The following is a 20,723-nucleotide window of genomic DNA, read 5'->3' as shown; positions in this document are numbered from 1 at the left end:
ACACACACATTCACAAAACAGTGGGTAACACTTAGAAAAACAAATTAATCTCTATATTAAAAAAATGGCAGTTACAGTGATGTGTAATGAAAACAGTGAACTGAAAGTGAACTGTAAGATGTCCACATGGTTGCCAGATGAAAAAAAGCAAGCAGTTTGCTTCGATGCAGTAAATTAAAAGTGACCTGTAAGTATCTTTACATTTCGTAAAAAAACATTAAGGAACTGTTTTTAAATCTATAACCTAGATGTGAAGCCATAACCTATGTGTAAAATGGACAAATCATGTAATATTTCAGGACACCCACTGAAGATGCCTTGCAAAAAAGGCGAAATGCGCCTGGGTGAATAAATTAAAATACAAATTTTATGTGCATTATGCAAAAGGCATTTTCTTTGAAAAAAACTGCAATTTATATACAGCTGCTGCGAAAATGGCCACTACAAGAAACGTGTGATAACACAGATCATTTTGGATTCCTGCCACTGGCCATCCCAACTTCTCACCTTCGTTGTTTGTGTCGGTGCTGACTCCCACAGTAACCAACACAACACTCTGTGCACAGCAGCGCCCTCATGCTGAGGTTAACAAGCAGGGTGATTCAAAAATAAAGAACAGGTTTCAATTGTTTATTACAGATGAACTATGAAAGACAGAAACACATTGCGCATGTCACATACTATACATTCAACATGAGTACCACACATTCCTCAAAAAACATCACAACGATAGTCCATTTCCTTGCACACAGCAATCAACAGGTGTGTGCTTATTGAATCAACAAGTTCAACAATCCGATTTCTCAGCTCTTGAAGAGTAGCTACTGTAGATTGGACAAAGTCTCAGTCTTTTATGTACTCCCAAAGAAAAAAATCGCAGGCTGTGAGGTCTGGTGCCCTTGAGGCCAAAAGCAATGAGCATGGTCTTGTCCACCTCAACGCTGTGGGAAGGTGTTCAGATAATGCCGCGCCTCAGGGTGAGAGTAAGGTGGCGCGCCGTCATGCATGAAAATGAATATTGAAATATTCGTGAAGCTGAGGAAACAACAAATTTTGCAGCATGGCCAAGTATGTCATTCCTGGTAGAGTTTCCTCCGCAAAAAGGGAATCTCCATAAATTTTGTGAACAGAAACGACACAAAGCACATTAATTTTCGGTGGCTCTTTCGTGTCCGACGACAGCGCTAGGATTTTGTGACACCCAAGTTGTTACATTGTAAGTAGGCTGTTATAGGTTTTTACGCTGGTAACGCCACGTAGCGCTCTGTATGAAAATCGCTGACTGTGCTGTGTGCAGTCTGTGGCTGGTTGGACTCGTTGTTGGAATATTCGCTTGTGTACTGTTGTGCTGTTGGATGTGAACAGCAAGTAGCGTTGTGCAGTTGGAGGTGAGCCACCAGCAGTGGTGGATGTGGAGAGAGAGATGCCAGAGTTTTGAGAGATTACTATGTGAGCACGATCTGGACATGTGTCTGCCAGGAAAAGGAAATTTGTTTAACTGGATGTCACAAAATTATTAAGGTAAATACATTGTTTGTTCTCTGTCAAAATATTTCATTTGCCAACTATGCCTATCAGTAGTTAGTGCCTTCAGTAGTTGGAACCTTTTATTTAGCTGGCAGTATTGGCGCTCGCTGTATTGCAGTAGTTCGAGTAACGAAGATTTTTGTGAGGTAAGTGATTCATGAAAGGTAAAGGTTATTGTTAGTCAGGGACATTCTTTTGTAGCGATTATTGAAAGTCAGATCGAGTTGCGATAAAATATTTTGTGTCAGTTTAGTGATGATCAGAATAAGTAAAGAGAGAACTGTATGAGTACGTTCAGTTTTGCTCAGCTGTTTGTAAATCAAATAACGTAAGAGGTTTATCAGCGCAATAATACAGTGTGATTCAAAAAGAATACCACAACTTTAAAAATATGTATTTAATGAAAGAAACATAATATAATCTTCTGTTATACGTCATTACAAAGAGTATTTAAAAAGGTTTTTTTCACTCAAAAACAAGTTCCGAGATGTTCAATATGGCCCCCTTCAGACACTCGAGCAATATCAACCCGATACTCCAACTCGTTCCACACTCTTTGTAGCATATCAGGCGTAACAGTTTGGATAGCTGCCGTTATTTCTCGTTTCAAATCATCAATGGTGGCTGGGAGAGGTGGCCGAAACACCATATCCTTAACATACCCCCATAAGAAAAAATCGCGGGGGGTAAGATCAGGGCTTCTTGGAGGCCGTCCAGAACTTTTCCCTTTGCACAAACACCCATTCTCTGTAAACTGTTTATACCAACGTTTAATACACCACCTATCAGGAGGTTTAACACCATACTTCTTTCGAAATGCACGCTGAACAACTGTCGTCGATTCACTCCTGCCGTACTCAATAACACAAAAAGCTTTCTGTTGAGCGGTCGCCATCTTAGCATCAACTGACGCTGACGCCTAGTCAACAGCGCCTCAAGCGAACAAATGTACAACTAATTGAAACTTTATAGCTCCCTTAATTCGCCGACAGATAGTGCTTAGCTCTGCCTTTTGTCGTTGCAGAGTTTTAAATTCCTAAAGTTGTGGTATTCTTTTTGAATCACCCTGTACATAATTTTTCTAAGGGTACGTTCCAACATCATGACGGTTTACTTTGCCCGATAGATGAAATGTCGATTCGTCCGAAAAGTCGTCCGGAAAAAAGCGTGCTGTGTCATATCCCACAGAGCTGGAATGTAAAATTCGTATCTTTTGGTACGGTCACCGGGACGCAGTTGCTGCTGTAGCTGCAACTTGTAAGGTTCAAATGGTTCAAATGGCTCTGAGCACTATGGGACTCAACTGCTGAGGTCATTAGTCCCCCAGAACTTAGAACTAGTTAAACCTAACTAACCTAAGGACATCACAAACATCCATGCCCGAGGCAGGATTCGAACCTGCGACCGGAGCGGTCTTGCGGTTCCAGACTGCAGCGCCTTTAACCGCACGGCCACTTCGGCCGGCCAACTTGTAAGGCTTCACAAGCAGGCGTCGTTTCAGAAGACGCCACGCCCTTGTTTGAGGAAGCAGAATTTCTTCTTGACCTTTCCGCCTTGTGGACTTCCGAGGGCTCCGTGTGACCGCATGCCGGATGCGCTCGGAATTTTCATCAGACGTGTGTAGTCGAAAAGTGCCCTTCCCTTTGTAGATGCAACCAAAATTCAAGATTTCGTATTCGTCATAAATCTGCTTGTGCAGAGGCGGCTTATTGCTGAATCGACGGCGCAATGCACGATGCACTTGAGCAAAGGATTGACTTCGCGCAAATTCCAACACGCAAAATTATTTCTCTTGTGGTGCAGTCGCTATGTAGCAAGAAACAAACAACAGCGCAGGTGTGTTGAAACTATGAACCTTCCTCTATCATGTGATATGCGCAACGTGTTTTTACCTTTTATAGTTTGTCTGTAATCAACAACTGAAATCTGTTCTTTCTGTCTGAATCACCTAGTAGAGAGAGCGTGCAACAGCTAGAGGCAATTTGTGACCTCAGCTAAAGCCGTAGGACGAACTACTTGTTAAAATTTCCGATGAACTTATACTTTAGAAACTGTTGAAAAATGTACCTCAAGAGAACAGTTTGTTAATTATCACCAAGCACTTAAGGAACCCACAGTTATGGACGGACGATTGTAGATTGGTCTTGTCATAACAGTAACCTCCACCGTATTGTGTCATTTGTTAATGCTATTATTCGGAAAAAATTGATTATTGGTAACTTACGTAATCAGTATTAAGATCTTACAAAACAGCTTTAATAGTAAATATCTTTTAAAAATAATATGTGACCGAAACATTACTGATCCCTTTTGGTTTCTGCCCGTTAGAAATATTTTACCCCTTAGAGCAAGGACGTAGCCAGGATTTTGACATAAGGCGGGTCCGATTCTTTAAAGAGGACGTTAAAAATGCACATATTTTTCATTTATTCTGAAAACACGTTAATTTATTTATTGATTTTATGTGTATTATTTGCTTTTGAGAGGCCTTCATACAAATAGTAATTGGTTTATAAAATTAAGCAAGAAAAGTTTTTCTTAAAAAAGTATAACATATATTCTCAACAGTAATATATACATGACCAATACCTCAACACACAATCAAATATTTCTTTATTTGCAATATGATTACTTCAGTCCACTGCCATACGAATTAAAACTGTAACGTAATGCATTGCCTCTTTGCTAACAAAACAGTTCAGTCTTCCAATTTAGGGTTCACTATCACAGAGCAGAAGAATCTTAACGTTGGGTTGAATAACTTATGTGGTTAATTGTGTTCAAATGTCTTTTGACAATAACTGCCTTCCTCCTACTTCAGTCTTGTAAAATTTACGAATTTTCTCAAACGAAGTCAGAATTCCTTCAGCACATCAAGTTCAGTCTTAGACGTTATTATTAAAGTATCTTTCATTTCATTAACATACTTAAATTTCATTAAGCCATGAAAAGTTATTTTTAAGTTATTATTTTAACAGTCTGCGTGAGAAATTACTTGAAACCATAGCAGCCAAATTTATTTATAAAACAAAACTGAATCCCCAAATACTATGAGCTACAGTTTTTGGATCTTAACACTGATTCATACATTGATTTCAATCACATTTTCAGTGTATGTGACCTCATGACTTTGTATTTATTCATGACAGAATGGTTACACAGCCTTTGATGCTACTAAAATCCTTTATGGCATACAATATCGTTCTCAGAATGAGAAACATCCCCCAGGCTGTGGCTACGCCATGTCTCCGCAATATCCTTTCTTTCAGGAGTGCTTGTTCTGCAAGGTTCGCAGGAGAGCTTCTGTAAAGTTTGGAAGGTAGGAGACGAGGTACTGGCAGAATTGAAGCTGTGAGAACGGGGCGTGAGTCGTGCTTGGGTAGCTCAGTTGGTAGAGCACTTGCCCGCTCAAGGCAAAGGTCCCGAGTTCGAGTCTCGGTCCGGCACACAGTTTTAAGCTGCCAGGAAGTTTATTATCGTTCTCATTTGTAGAACGTTTATTTACAAAATAATACGTTAGAGTTGTAATCGTTAGACTCACTGTCCCTAGGATATTACGAATAAGACATTTCACAGTAAAACATCGTTACTGTAGTAAAATGGTTCAAATGGCTCTGAGCACTATGGGACTTTACATCTGAGGTCATCAGTCCTCTAGAACTTAGAACTACTTAAACTTAACTAACCCAAGGACATCACACACATCCATGCCCGAGGCAGGATTCGAACCTTCGGCCGTAGCGGTCGCGCGGTTCCAGACTGAAGCGCCTAGAACCGCTCGGCCACCGCGGCCGGCTACTGTAGTAAAACTTGAAGACATGATATATTAGTACGTCCTTTGAAGGGATGTACGGCTCGCCTTCGATGCAGCATAAGGAAAATGGAATGTCAGTAAAGAAAAAAAATTACGAGGAATTAGCTGTGGTCTTAGGTGAGGGTCCAACCCCGGCATTTGACTAAACTGAAAATGGCAAACCACATAAAGCCATTTTCAAGGTTGTCAGCAGATGGATTTTAGCCCGAAACCAGGGATTGCTATGCCAGCAACTCAACGCTAAAGCTACTCCCGTCGGTGGGGAATTCGGAAAAACATGTTATTGTACATTGTTTTAAAATCAAATGAAATGCACCACAACAAAATATTAAATTCTGATACTCCATATTGTTCCTTTAATTGTGAATGATTGACCATTCGGTAGTTCATGAATGTATGCATATTTTAAGATGCAATTGCGAATGGAATTCCTGGCTTCAGTTATTATAGTAGTGCAAGACGTCAACAGATTTTGAATGAAAGGCGGGGAAGGGAGGGGGGGCGGGAGGGGCGTAGTAGGGCGCAGTCGGATCGGACGAATTCGGGCAGCCTGCTGAAACAATCTTTTATGAGCTAGTGAACTATATAGAACGTGCTGCCATGACATAGCCCTTCCGCTCTCCACAAACCTCTCCCCATCGTTCATGATGGGAAACGGTTTTCATTATTGAGCTCCATAATGGTAACCAGATTGGGAGACATTTTTCCTGTTGGGCTACTAGTGATATAATTTTGAGCAAATAACATAAAGAAATACAAGCATCGCTGTCTGTGCGATATTTTTGTTGATGAACACGACTTTTGGGTGAGATAGGCAAACCCAATCTATTTTTATGCACTGATTTTAATTTAATGTTATTTGTATTGATGTTTACCGCTCAGCAGCGTTGTGAAATACTGAAAAAATTGCAACCCAAAAGCTCTATCAGTCTGCAAATAACGACTTCGCTGCTAACACTAAACTGCAATCGATAGACAATGGCTACTATCGTAGTGTGTACATATCTTTAACGTGCCATAACGCTAGTAGACGAATCGGAAGCGGTTTTCCTCTTCTTTCTTGTTACATACGTATCTGTAATTAGAGACTATCAAAACAGCACAGAGCAAAAACAAAAACGGAAACGCTTACATTAAAAGTAAGAACTGAACTGATTAACAAAGCAACAACTGAGCTCAAGTAAGGCAAAACAACGTACAGTATTTGGTCTGTCTGCCGGCCGCGGTAGCCGTGCGGTTCTGGCGCTGCAGTCCGGAACCGCGGAACTGCTGCGGTCGCAGGTTCGAATCCTGCCTCGGGCATGGGTGTGTGTGTTGTCCTTAGGTTAGTTAGGTTTAAGTAGTTCTAAGTTCTAGGGGACTTATGACCTAACATGTTGAGTCCCATAGTGCTCAGAGCCATTTGGTCTGTCTAAAGTAGGGATGTGCATAGTCGACAGTGCTACCGATATATCGATAGCTTAAATCTATCGACGACATTGCTGACTGTGTTAGTCCGTATCACTTTTTCGTCGTATGATTGAAAATCAAATATTTTTCAGTTTCACAGTGTGATGTCTTCAGGTGATAGGAAGGGTTCGGACTACCCTTTGGCTACGTCCTTGCTCGGGGAGGGATCATCTAGGAGGTTGGGAACCACTGACTTACGCAGTATACTCGCTACGGAGACGCCGACTCTTAGTTCAGATTCATAAAGCAAGACACGCGTAGCCTTTGTGCTTGTCACGGAGGCTGCCTTGGGCATGCGGTTACTCGTGAGGTGCCAGGAACGCTTCGCTTGTGAAACCGAGACGGGCCGCTTCCCACGATGCGGTTACAAGGCGTAAGGTCTAAAGGGGTCACAAGCCCGGAACAGCGAACAATGTAAGTCAAGCTGACAAAACGAAACAACAAAACACATCCCCAGGGAACGGAACTGTAAATGCTCAGGCGTCGTTGAGCACCTTGCAGGATATCATTACGCATAAGATAGCTGCGGTGCTTCAACAAACAGTCAAAGTTTCTCTCCATTTAGTTTCCCTTTGACTTATTGACATTGTAATAATACACTGAAGCACCAAAGAAACTGGTATAGGTATGTGTATCCAAATACAGAGACTGAATACGGCGCTGCTGTCGGCAAAGCCTATATAAGACAAGTGTCTGGTGCAGTTGTTAAATCGACTACTGCTGCTACAGTGGCAGGTTACCAAGATTTAAGTGAGTTTCAGCGTGGTGTTAATAGTCGGTGCACGAGCGATGGGACAAGTATCTCCGAGGTAATTATGAAGAGGGGATTTTTCCTTACGACCATTCCATGAGTGTACCGTAAATATCAGGGAACCAGTAAAACATCACATCTCCGACGCTGCTGCGGGTGGAAAAAGATCCTGCACGAACGGGACCAACAACGACTGAAGAGAATCGTTCAACGCGACAGAAGCACAACTCTTCCGGAAATTGCTGCAGATTTCAATGCTGGGCCATCAACAAGTGTTAGCGTGCTAACTATTCAACGAAACATCATTGATATGTGCTTGCGGAGCCGAAGGCCCACTCGTCTACTCTTGATTTCACGACACTAGGCTTTACACCGCGTTTGAGCCCGTCAACACCGACATTGGACTGTTTACGACTGGAAACATGTTGCGTGGTCGGACGAGTCTCGTTTCAAATTGTATCGAGCGGATGGACGTGTATGGGTATGGAGACAACCTCATGAATCCATGAACCCTACATGTCAGCAGGGGCTCTTCAAGCTGGTGAAGGCTTTGCAGTGGTGTGGGGTGTGCGTAGCTGGAGTGAAATGGGACCCCTGATACATCTAGACACGACTCTGATAGGTGACATATACGTAAGCATCCTGTCTGATCACCTGCATCCATTCATGCCCATTGTGCATTCCCACGGACTTGGGCAATTCTAGCAAGACAATTCGACACTCCACACGTCCAGAAACACTTTTCTGAGTTTAAACACTTCCGCTGGTTACCAAACTTCCCAGACATGAATATTATTGAGCATATCTGAGATGCCTTGCAACGTGCTTTTCAGAAGCGATCTCCACAGCCTCGTTCTCTTACTGATTTATGGACATCCCTACAGAATTCATGGTGTCATTTGCCTCCAGCATTACTTCAGACATTAGCTGAGTTCATGCCACGTCGAGTTGCGGCACTTCCGCATGCTGACGGGGGCCCTACATGATATTACGCAGGTGTACCAGTTTCTTTGGTTCTTAAGTGTAGCATTGAGCCAGACTACTGCTATAATTGATGTTATTTTATTGCTGTAGATTATACAGTAGCAATAGGCGTACTTCAGCTCTGTGGCCATCTTCAGGCTATCTACGGGCAAATACTCTTTGTTACCAGTTGCAAAATTATAACTAATAACAATTTCATTTAATTGTTTACTGGTACTTACAACCATATTGCATCATGGCGCTATCGGTTTCTTATAATCACACTGCTGTGTAAGGAACGTCAGCTGTAGCCTGAATTTATTTGTTAATCATTTAATGTAATTTTTATTTATGATTGCTGTAGTTGGTAAAATCAGGCTGCAATTGAAGTTCCTTTTGTAGTTATATGACTAAGACAGCGACAGCAACGTGATACAATATGGACGTAAGTGCCAAGATGCAATCAAACAAAATTGTTATTATTCATCATTTTGCAATTGTTAGCAAAGGTATTTGCTTCCAAATAGCCTGAAGATGGCCATAGAGCTGAAATAAGCCTATTGCGACTGTATAATTTACAACAATAAAATAACATCAATTATAGCAGCATTCTAGTTCAATGCTATTATTACAATGTCAGTACATCAAAGGAAAACTACATGGAGCGATACTCTATCTATTTATTCAAGTACTGCACAGATGTCGATTAGTAGTATATCTGAATCGTGTACCATGAGGATGTAGTAGTAATTACAGACTACTTAAAAATTACTGAAACATTTCGTGAAGCTATGTTAACACAAATAGTTAACATTTCGGACATTCTGACCAAAGGACCTCGGTACAAAAAGGGGATAACTGCACTTTCTTCCATAAACCACTATTTTAATGCTGCGTAAAAATGAAGAACACGCTTCTTTTGGTAGAAGAAGGTACCTCATACACTTATAACTTCCTCTATAACCTTTAGAATCTTATCCCTTATATCATTTCGGTGAAAGAATTACTATGTGAGCATCTGAAGCTAATGTTCCTTAATAATGTGTTCCAAAAGGTATGATACTTCCTCTTAGAGTATGATTCATTTAACATTAAAATGACAGAGAATTCATTTCAATAATGCTTTAATATAGCATCTGTACTTGTTCATAAACAACAGTATTCCAAGCAAGAAGCTGGGTTAATGTAATTTTCTAAAGTTTTTCTATAATAATTTTCTGTAATAATAGTTAAATTATGTATTTCTAATAAAATTCGCTTATGTTGTGTGTATGCAACACTTACCGACTGACAATTCCATTAAAGTAGACTGAAACAGGCTACATAGGTATTTTTTTCATAGTTGGTGCAAGAAGTGGATAAATAAATTTTTAATTTGCCGATTACATAAAAATCAATGTATTCATTGTGTTGCTTTTGTACCTACAAAGTAACCTTTAGATCCATAATCAACCTATATAAACGATAGCATGAAACACCATGACTAGATTTTTTAAATTAGTTTCTGTGTCTCTTGAAAAATTTGTATAGAGTGAATTATCCGTTCTTGCAGCGAGGTCATCTTATTACTATGCCCGCCAAAACCTAAAGGAGGAGGATATTTACAGCGTTCACTACAGCGTTACTGGGCAGATCAAAATCTTCTATATAATTAAAACTGTAACTGTTCATTTGTTCAAAATCGTAAATGTCCGAAAGTTCTCCATCAATATCTCTGAAATTTTGAAACAATGTTGCATTCGAATACGTGCATGTTTTTATACACCTATTTTTAATAAACGTAATATATGAATAATTATGTGATATATAAAGAGCAGAAGTTGTTACAAAAAATCTCAAAAAATTCTCGATCTATTTACTTAAAAGTTTTAGACGTTAATGTAATAAACGTTTGGAGATATATAGGCTATGTATTTTAATATATATAATAAATAAATAAATATATGTAAATTATAAATAATGAAAATTGTTAGTAAATAGCAAAGTTGTGTTTATAGCTTGTGAGCGTACGACTGGAATGCAACTTCAGAATCTGAATTTGAATCGATGATAAACAAGCTTCATGGTCAGAGAGGGGGGTGGGGGGGAAAAGGAAATGGACCGATGGGTGAGAGGGAAAGATCGCAGAAAGCGGTAAGGAATGGATGAACAGAGAGAGTGGGCATGATGAGGTGGACAGAAGGAGAGGAGAAGATAGACACAGAAACGGGGAAGCAGATGATGGACAGAGACACAGGGAGAGAGAGGGGGTGGAGGAGATGGAGAGAAACAGAGAGAGAGATTGGAGAAGAGAAGCTGTATGGAAAGAAGGGGAGGGACAGACAGAGGGGGGAAGAAGAGGACATAGACAAAGAAAAGAGGAGGAGAAGATGGACAGAAGCAGGACGGAGAATGAGATTGGGAATGAAGATGTTTGACGTACATGTGATTACAGTGTTGCCAAGTTGTCTTTCTTTGACGCCCATTTTCTACTTTTTTTTGTCCTGTTATACGTGGGGACTCACGCTGTGTCGACCGGGCGTGCGAAAGTTTGTTCGCCTTGTGTGAAATGATGCGTGTGTCCTTGTTGTGAGAGTCCTGACTTCGGGATGTGTTTAGCAGTGATGGTAAGGTTAACGGATGACATGCAAAATAAAAAAGAAGTGTCTGATTTCAGTAGCTTGTGTATTTAACTGACATACATCAGTCACATTTGGGTCTTATCTGAAAGTTGGCATTTAAATTAAGACGCGGTGGACAAAGTGCACGCAGATATCAGTACAAAGAGTTGCAGTTGCCAATGATGAGAAAGCGAATTGCTGTGGGCTCCACTAAAGATTTTAAGTGGTGCGCAATCTACAACCCAACGATCCTGTTAGGAGTGAAGAAGCTTTAGGATAAATGGAGTAATTACCCCGAAATGAATAACAGCTGCCAGAACGAATCACCAAGAGAAAAGACGCTATAGCACAACGTGCGGACATGCGGATCCGGCAAAAACAACGCTCTCGTTATGAACGAAAGTTACAGCCCAACAGAATTTTTTTTGTGCCGTTTCTCTTCGGAACAGCATAATTTTGACTCATTTCTCTTTGTCTTTTGCGGCCAGTGCTGTTACCGACTGAGTTATGCAACCCCGATATTACATCTCCTAAAAAAATAATGTAACTATTTATTTAGAGGAAACACTCTCCTAGTAAATTTGTTTGTACTTTCATTTATCGAGATCTGTTACTGATTTTTAGTGAAGTTAGTTTTTACGTTTAGCCTTCAAAAAAAAAATACAAAAGAGATATAATAAGCAAAATAATGAATTTCATATTGCATATTTTTACATTTAGTGTTATTACTTTTCGCAGATAAATCGATGTTTGCAGCTGATTTTGAGTCACATACAGTCATTTTTATTTATGTTTCACCTCGATAAGGGTGAATATTGCAAAAGGGACACTACACCGACTAAAAGATTTTCCCCCCAGCTTTAGCCTGTAACCAAGCCATTAATTAAAGTATCCTTTTTCCAAGAACGCTTAAAAGTTTCTGTGAAGTGTGGAAAGTAGGAAGGAGCTATAGGCAGAAGTGAAGCTGGAGAGTGGGTCTGCCGTCGGTAAGGACAAAGCCCGCGATAGGCATAATTCTGGGTTTATCACAGAATATAATTACCTGGACACCACGGAACATTAGTTAATGCTGCAGCTCATGGCAGAGTAGGCCTAACCTACAGCCGTCGGATACCTTTATTGATAGAACGTAAGCCTCAGACACCAACTTCAGAAAATCAACATGTCAGTCGCCAACGGCTCTCTATGGTTTATTTCCTTCTCTGGCTCTTTTTCTAGACCTACACTGACTGTCAAAGAAACAAAGCACACAGAAATGGAGGAGGTGACGAAATAAGGCTTCAAGGATTGACAGGCAATGTGATCTTAAATCAGTGGCTACAAAATCAAATTTAAAAAGAACGTTGCAGTATGAGCCCACTTGTCTCAACTTTACAATTGGTCCCTGATATCCTGGGTTCTGGCACTGGGACAGAGATGATGTCCGAGCTGACACCATTGTTGTACTATTGGAGAAAGACCTGAGGACCCCGTTGGCCCCAGGAGTCACCTGAACGGCACACAGGCAGATGTGCCCTGTATAGACATGCCTTATCCTGTTGGAAAATTGGACCACAATCAGAGTTGGCTAGTTCTTAAGGGCCCCATTAGAAATTCTGTGACATAATTTTTATTCGACATAAAAGTTTTCTGGGTTTGGTGCCGCGTCATAATGTAAAAACTACTGCTGCTATAGAAAAGGGCCTAGACCCAGAAGAAGGCCGCTGCAATCGTGGCCGAACGTTGGCTTTTCTATAGCAGCAGTAGTTTTTACATTATGACGCGGTACCAAACCCAGAAAACTATTATGTCGACTACGCCTACGCAATTATATAATTTTTATTCTGCGTATTTTTTCAGTATTATATCAAACAGTTTGACTACGACATGATTTCGGTGTAATATGAGCTACAGAGACCAGATGTAATCAGGCCCAGTTTCCATCGTTCCGTTGCAGAAACATACGGTGTTACTCAGAGCTGCCAGCAGGAGAGCCGGGTCTTGACGCTACTTCAGCCTCACTCCACCTCTCGCCACATCCTTCCACAGTAACGAACACTTTTTCTTCCCCCCCCCCCTCCCACCCCCCCCCCCCCACCATTCACCTATCGCCGAGGGCGAGTGTCAGGTGGCCCACACTCCTTTCACACGCTCGGCTCCGAAAACTGCTTCCCTGTCCGCAGCCCGTGGTCTTGCGGTAGCGTTCTCGCTTCTCGCACACGGTGTCCCGGGTTCGATACCCGGCGGTGTCAGGGCTTTTCTCTGCGTAGAGATGACTGGGTGTTTCATCATCATTGTCTTGCAAGTCGCCGAAGTGGCGTCAGCTAAAAAGGACTTGCAATACGGCGGCCGAACAACCCCCCCCCCCCCCCCCGCCCCATAGGGTCTCCCGGCCAACACTGTCATACGATCATTTCATCTTTTTCACTGCTTCCCTTTCTCCACCTCCTCCCTCGCCGTAGCATAGCTTGGGGATCACCTCTAGCTGCCCCGGTGAACAGGCCAACCAACGGATACCCCTCTTTCCCTACACCCCAACGAACACTGCTGTCTCTGTCACGTTACCGCTCTCCCACCTGACTGCATTTTACACGGTATTTCGCGCCAGCCGCCTTGGGCCCGTAGTCCGAATTTTGAGCTGCATCACTTAAAGAACCTGCCTGTAATCGCTGTCATATGCCTTAATGGGAAATGTCTTTCAGTAGTGTTCTTTATTCAGGAGTTGTGTGGTTGAAAGTCGAGTATTCTTACAGTGATTTTAAAATGAATAAACTATATTGTTTGCTAAAAAGTCCTTTAATTTATTAAGTAAGGAAGAGATGCTAGAAATCAAGCGATTAGGTGCAGTTTCATTTGTGAGCTTTAGGAGTTCAGTTTTCGAATTTCTGCTTGTTAGTTTAATATTTAATATACACAGTTCTCGCGTTTTCACTTGACAATGTCCCTCAGCCAAATGCAGTCGCTTGTCCTGTTTCAGAGTAAACTTCTCAGCCTGCAAGATCTGGGCAATCACAGAGGATGGGATTATTAGTAGCTGGGAGCTCCAATGCTAGGGGCCTTGTGGGGCCTCTTAGGTCGTAGGGACATGGTTGCCAAGGAGGATAAGAAAGCCAGTGTGCTCCCCACGTGGTGCATACTGGATGGAGTCATTCCGGATGCCATGAAAAGCATACTGGAGTCAACTACAGATGGTGGCTGATGTCAGTACCAATAATGTGTGTCGCTTTGGATCAGAAGAGATTCTCTCTGGTTTCGAGTTACTATTAGCTTCAGTGTTGCTTGCGAGATGAAAGCAAAGCTCATCATTTGCAGCACAGTCGACAGGACCGGTTGTTGACCTCTGGTACAGTCACAAGTGGAGTGTCTGAATCAGAGGCTTAGACGTTTCTGCGAACTTGTAGGAAGCCGATTCCTCGACTTGGGCTATAGGATGGTGGGGCTTAAGGTTAAAGAGTCCGTTACAAGCAGGAGGTGCCTTCACCGGTAACGGGGGCTGTGTGGCGTGGACTGGGCATTTTCTTTTTTTTTATGTTAGAGGGCCTTGGGGAAACACAAAAAGGGCTTTAGTCTCAAAGGATGCAGGTCGATCACAGGAAGAATGCAGATCTGCGAACCATCAGCATAACATTTGTAAATTGTCGTAGCTGTGCTGGGGAAGTACCAGAGCTCCAAGTGCCAATAGAAAGCACTGCTGCTCAAATCGTTATAGGTATTAACGGTGATCAGAAAGGATAGGCTAAATAAAGTTGTCAGTGAGGTGTTTGTTGCTGTTAGAAGTAGTTTGTCTTGTAACGAAATTGAATTAGATAGTTCCTGTGAGCTAGTTCTGGTAGGGGTCATTCTTGCCAACTGGAATAAAATAATAATTGTATCATTTTACCGACCTCCTAACTCAGATGATACAATTGTTGAAAGGTTCAAAGGAAACTCGAGTCTCATTTCAAACGCGTACCCGACTCACACAATTATAGTTGGTGGTGACTTCAATTAGCTCTCGATATGTTGGTGAAAATACATGTTTAAATTCGGAGGTACGCATAAACCTCATCCTAAATTGTGCCAGACGCATTCTCTGAAAATTACTCCCAGCAATTAGTTCATGAGACCACTCGAATAGTAAGCAGTTGTGAAACCACACTTGATTTCTGAGTTAATAAAGAGTATCAAAACGGACACAAGGTTTAGTGAACATACGGTTGTCGAAGAAACACCCAAGTCCACCAGAAATAAACGAATTATGTATCTATTCAGAAAAGCATATAAAAATTCGCTTGACGCCTTCCTGAGAGAGAATCTCCACTCCTTCCAAATTAACAATGTACGTGTAGACCAGATATGGCTTCAATTCAAAGAAATAGTACTCACAGCAGTTGAGAGATTTATACCAAATAAATTAACAAACGACGGAGCTGATCCCCTCATGGTTCACGAAATAGGTCAGAACACTGTTGCAGAATCAGCGGAAAAATCACGCCAAATTTAAACCAGCACAACCCTCCAAGATTGGCGATCTTTCACAGAAGTTAGAAATTTAGCGCGGTCTTCTATGCGAGATGCTTATAATAGTTTCCACAACGAAACATCTCAAAACCTGGTAGAAAACCCAAAGAGATTCTGGTCGTATGTAAACCACGCTAGTGGCAATACACAATCACTGCCTTCTTTCAAAATGGTTCAAATGGCTCTGAGCACTATGGGACTCAACTGCTGAGGTCATTAGTCCCCTAGAACTTAGAACTAGTTAAACCTAACTAACCTAAGGACATCACAAACATCCATGCCTGAGGCAGGATTCGAACCTGCGACCGTAGCGGTCTTGCGGTTCCAGACTGCAGCGCCTTTAACCGCACGGCCACTTCGCCCGGCTCACTGCCTTCTTTGCGCGATAGCAATGAAAGTGCTATTGATGACAGTGCTGCTAACGCAGAGTTACTTAACACAGCCCTCCGAAATTCGTTAACCAAAGAAGACGAACCAAATAATTCAGAATTAAAATCAAGAACAGCTGCCAAAATGAATAACTTAGAAGTAGATACCTTCGGAGTAGTGAAGCAACTTAAAGCATTTAATAAACGCATGCCTTCCGCTACAGATTGTATACCAGTTAGGTTCCTTTCAGAGTATGCTAAACAATTGCTCCATACTTAGCAATCATATACAACCGCTCGCTCGATGAAAGATCCCTGCTCAAAGACCGGAAATATTCGCAGGTCACACCAATTTGCAAGAAAGGCAATAGAAGTAATCCACTAAATTACAAGCCCATATCATTAACGTCGATATGCAGCAGGACTTTGGAACATATGTTGTATTCGAACATTATAAATTACCTCGAAGAGAACGGTCAATTGACACATAGTCAACACGGAGTCACAAAACATCGTTCTTGTGAAACATAATCAGCTTTTTACTCACACAAAGTGTTGAGTTCTACCGAAGTAATATTTCAAATTTATTCCATATCTCTAGATTTCGTGAAGGCTTTTGACATCGTACCTCACAAGCGGCTTGTAATCAAATAGCGTGCTTATGGAATATCGTCTCAATTATGCGACTAGATTCGTGATTTCTTTCTTGTCAGAGAGACCACAGTTCGTAGTAAATCATGGAAAGTCATCGAATAAAATAGAAATGATTTCTGGCGTTCCCCAAGGTAGTGTTATAGGCCCTCTGTTGTTTATTATCTATATAAACGATTTAGGAGACAATTGATCAGCCGTCTTAGGTTGTTTGCAGATGACGCTGTCGTTTATCGATTAGTAGAGTCATCAGAAGACGAAAAGAAATTGCAAAACGGCTTAGAAAAGATGTCTGAATGGTGCAAAAATTGGTAATTGACCGTAAATAATGCAAAGTGTGAGGTCATCCACACGAGTGCTAAAAGGAATCCGTTAAACATCGATTACACGATAAATCAGTCTACTCTAAATGTCGTGAATTCAAATATTCAACTAAATACCTAAAATTACAATAACGAACAACTACACAAGATTAAAAGGACACAGAAAATGTTGTGGAGAGGGCGCATCAATCATTGCGTATTATTGGCAGAACAGTTAGAAAATGCAACAGATCCACTAAAGAGACAGCCTACACTACACTTACTCATCCGTAGCCGCGCGGTCTATGGGCCTTGCCACGGTTCGCGCCCGCCCTTGCCCCCCCCCCCCCCCCCCCCCCCCGCCGTGTCGTAGGTTCGAGTCCTCCCTCGGACAAGGGCAAGGGTATGTGTGTTGTACTTAGAGTAAGTTAGTTTAACTTAGTTTAAGTAGTGTGTATGACCTCAGCAGTTTGGTCCCATACCACAAATTCAAAAATTCGGAGTACTGCTGCGCGGTATGGGATCCCTACCAAACAGGATTAATGGAGTACATCGAGAAAATTCATAGAATGTCGGCACGTTTTGTACTATCGAGAAATAGGGGAGAGAATGTCATGGACGTGATACAGGATTACCCTTGTCGCTGCATCACAGACAGGAGCGCCTGTGATTGTGTACTCAACGACGAACCTGTGTGCACCAATGGCAAAACGTCATTTTTTCAGATGAATCCAGGTTCTGTTTACAGCATCATGATGCTCGCATCCGTGTTTGGCGAAATCGCGGTGAACGCACATTGGAAATGTGTATTCGTCATCGCCATACTGGCGTATCACCCGGCGTGATGGTATGGGGTGCCATTGATTACACGTCTCGGTCACCTCTTGATCGCATTGACGACACTTTGAACAGTGGACGTTACATTTCAGATGTGTTACGACCCGTGGCTCTACCCTTCATTCGATCCCTGCGAAACCCTACATTTCAGCAGCATAAAGCACGACCGCATGTTGCAGGTCCTGTACGGGCCTTTCTCGATACAGAAAATGTTCGACTGCTGCCCTGGCCAGCACATTCTCCAGATCTCTCACCAATTGAAAACGTCTGGTCAATGGTGGCCGAGCAACTGGCTCGTCACAATACGGAAGTCACTACTCTTGATGAAGTGTGGTATCGTGTTAAAGCTGCATGGGCAGCTGTACCTGTACACGCCATCCAAGCTCTGTTTAACTCAATGCCCAGGCATATCAAGACCGTTATTACGGCCAGAGGTGGTTGTTCTGGGTACCGATTTCTCAGGATCTATGCACCCAAATTGCGTGAAAATGTAATCACATGTCAGTTCTAGTGTAATATATTTGTCCAATGAATATCCGTTTATCATCTGCATTTCTTCTTGGTGTAGCGATTTTAATGGCCAGTAGTATAGATATAGATGTAGATGTAGATCAAGTAAAAGATTTCTTAGGGCCTCAACTCGATGGAAAGATACATGGTTCTGCAAAAGGCATGGTTGACGGTGAATGTTATTTCGTGGTGAAGGATTGTGGAGGACAGTCGGCTGTAACGAACTGAAGAATTTAAGAGGTGGGATTAAGACTCATTTGGAAAGTGGAGTGAATATGGAAAATGCTTGTAAATGCAAATTATTTGGCATCATTAACATTGCTGCACATGTTGATTCAGCGTATAAAATGTCAGTTCAGCAACGTAATGAATTAGTTCTGAAGAATGGACACATATTAAAAAGAGTCTAAGTGTGCTTAACGTTTCTAGGCACTCATGAGTTAGCAGCAAGGGCTCCCAATAAGCAACGTGAGTCAGCTAGCCGTGGCATTTTCTTAGCTTCCTTATCTCTTCTAGCAAAACATGACAGTGCGTTGGATGTCCACTTAAACAGCTCTAGTACTTCCGTCTCTAAATATACGTCACACATTATACAAAATGAACTTTAAGACTGTGTATATCAAGTCTGTATTAAATAACTGATAAAAGAAAGTAATGCTGCCACTATTGTTTCTGTGCAGGTAGATGAAACAACAGATATTAAGCGCAAAAATCAGTTTTTCATTCTGCTGAATTATATTAAGGGGACGAAATCTGTAGAAAGATCCCTTTCCTTTGACATAAATAACAAAAATGAAAGTTACGTAACAACAGTTCGAAACCATTTCCGTTATAAATTTATGGATTTTCTATTTGGGCTTTACCAACGAAAATGAATATGAGGTGCCTGTGGCTATGACAGTGCCGCATGAGAGATCACAGGTGTCCGGGAGGTACCGTTACGTCGTCAGAACTCCCTCAGTCACCACCAGCTGTGACCTTTCAGCAAAGCAAGCTAGGACCCATTGACATTTTGTTTTGTTATTTGCCTCCCTAAATGATAATTTTTCTGCTTTCTTAATTATAATTGGGGTTAGTGGTGCCATAAGACAAAATTATCATTCTGTAATTCCGAGTGTAAGACCAGGCCCAACTTTGATAAATTACATTAACCAGGATAATTTCCTAATTAATTTGAAGCATTTCGAGTAACTAGTTTGCTGCTTCTCAGTTCAATTAACAAATAGTAATTATTTCCTATACCAGTCACATTGATTATACAGGATGGTCCATTGATCGTGACGGGGCCAAATATCTCACGAAATAAGCACCAAACGAAAAAACTCCAAAGAACGAAACTCGTCTAGCTTGAAGGGGGAAACCAGAGGGCGCAATGGTTGGCCCGCTAGATGGCGCTGTCATAAGTTCAAAAAAAATTTCAAATGTGTGTGAAATCTTATGGTACTTAACTGCTGAGGTCATCAGTCCCTCAGCTTACACACTACTTAACCTAAATTATCGTAAGTACAAACACACACACCCATGCTCGAGGGAGGACTCGAACCTCCGCCGGGACTAGCCGCTGCCATAAGTCAAACAGATAGTAACTGCGTTTTTTTAATAGTAACCCCCATTTTTTATTATATATTCGTGTAGTAATATGAAATATGAATGTTTTAGTTGGACTGCTTTTTTCGCTTTGTGATACACTCCTGGAAATGGAAAAAAGAACACATTGACACCGGTGTGTCAGACCCACCATACTTGCTCCGGACACTGCGAGAGGGCTGTACAGGCAATGATCACACGCACGGCACAGCGGACACACCAGGAACCGCGGTGTTGGCCGTCGAATGGCGCTAGCTGCGCAGCATTTGTGCACCGCCGCCGTCAGTGTCAGCCAGTTTGCCGTGGCATACGGAGCTCCATCGCAGTCTTTAACACTGGCAGCATGCCGCGACAGCGTGGACGTGAACCGTATGTGCAGTTGACGGACTTTGAGCGAGGGCGTATAGTGGGCATGCGGGAGGCCGGGTGGACGTACCGCCGAATTGCTCAACACGTGGGGCGTGAGGTCTCCACAGTACATCGATGTTGTCGCCAGTGGTCGGCGGAAGGCGCACGTGCCCGTCGACCTGGGACCGGACCGCAGCGACGCACTGATGCACGCCAAGACCGTAGGATCCTACGCAGTGCCGTAGAGGACCGCACCGCCACTTCCCAGCAAATTAGGGACACTGTTGCTCCTGGGGTATCGGCGAGGACCATTCGCAACCGTCTCCATGAAGCTGGGCTACGGTCCCGCACACCGTTAGGCCGTCTTCCGCTCACGCCCCAACATCGTGCAGCCCGCCTCCAGTGGTGTCGCGACAGGCGTGAATGGAGGGACGAATGGAGACGTGTCGTCTTCAGCGATGAGAGTCGCTTCTGCCTTGGTGCCAATGATGGTCGTATGCGTGTTTGGCGCCGTGCAGGTGAGCGCCACAATCAGGA

General features: G+C 42.3%; 1 non-coding gene across 1 annotated transcript; it reads left to right on the top strand.

Annotated features, from left to right (window-relative positions):
• The first annotated feature begins 4,899 nt into the window (after window positions 1-4,899).
• Window positions 4,900-4,974, top strand: Trnae-cuc. The gene has a single exon. It is a non-coding gene; the product is annotated as a tRNA-Glu (tRNA).
• The last annotated feature ends 15,749 nt before the right edge of the window (window positions 4,975-20,723 follow it).

The sequence above is a fragment of the Schistocerca piceifrons genome, chromosome 7 (genome assembly GCF_021461385.2).
Source record: "Schistocerca piceifrons isolate TAMUIC-IGC-003096 chromosome 7, iqSchPice1.1, whole genome shotgun sequence".
Taxonomy (NCBI): Eukaryota; Metazoa; Arthropoda; class Insecta; order Orthoptera; family Acrididae; genus Schistocerca; species Schistocerca piceifrons.
The sequence above is the reverse complement of the archived record's forward strand: the minus strand, read 5'-3'. Positions and strand labels throughout refer to the sequence as shown.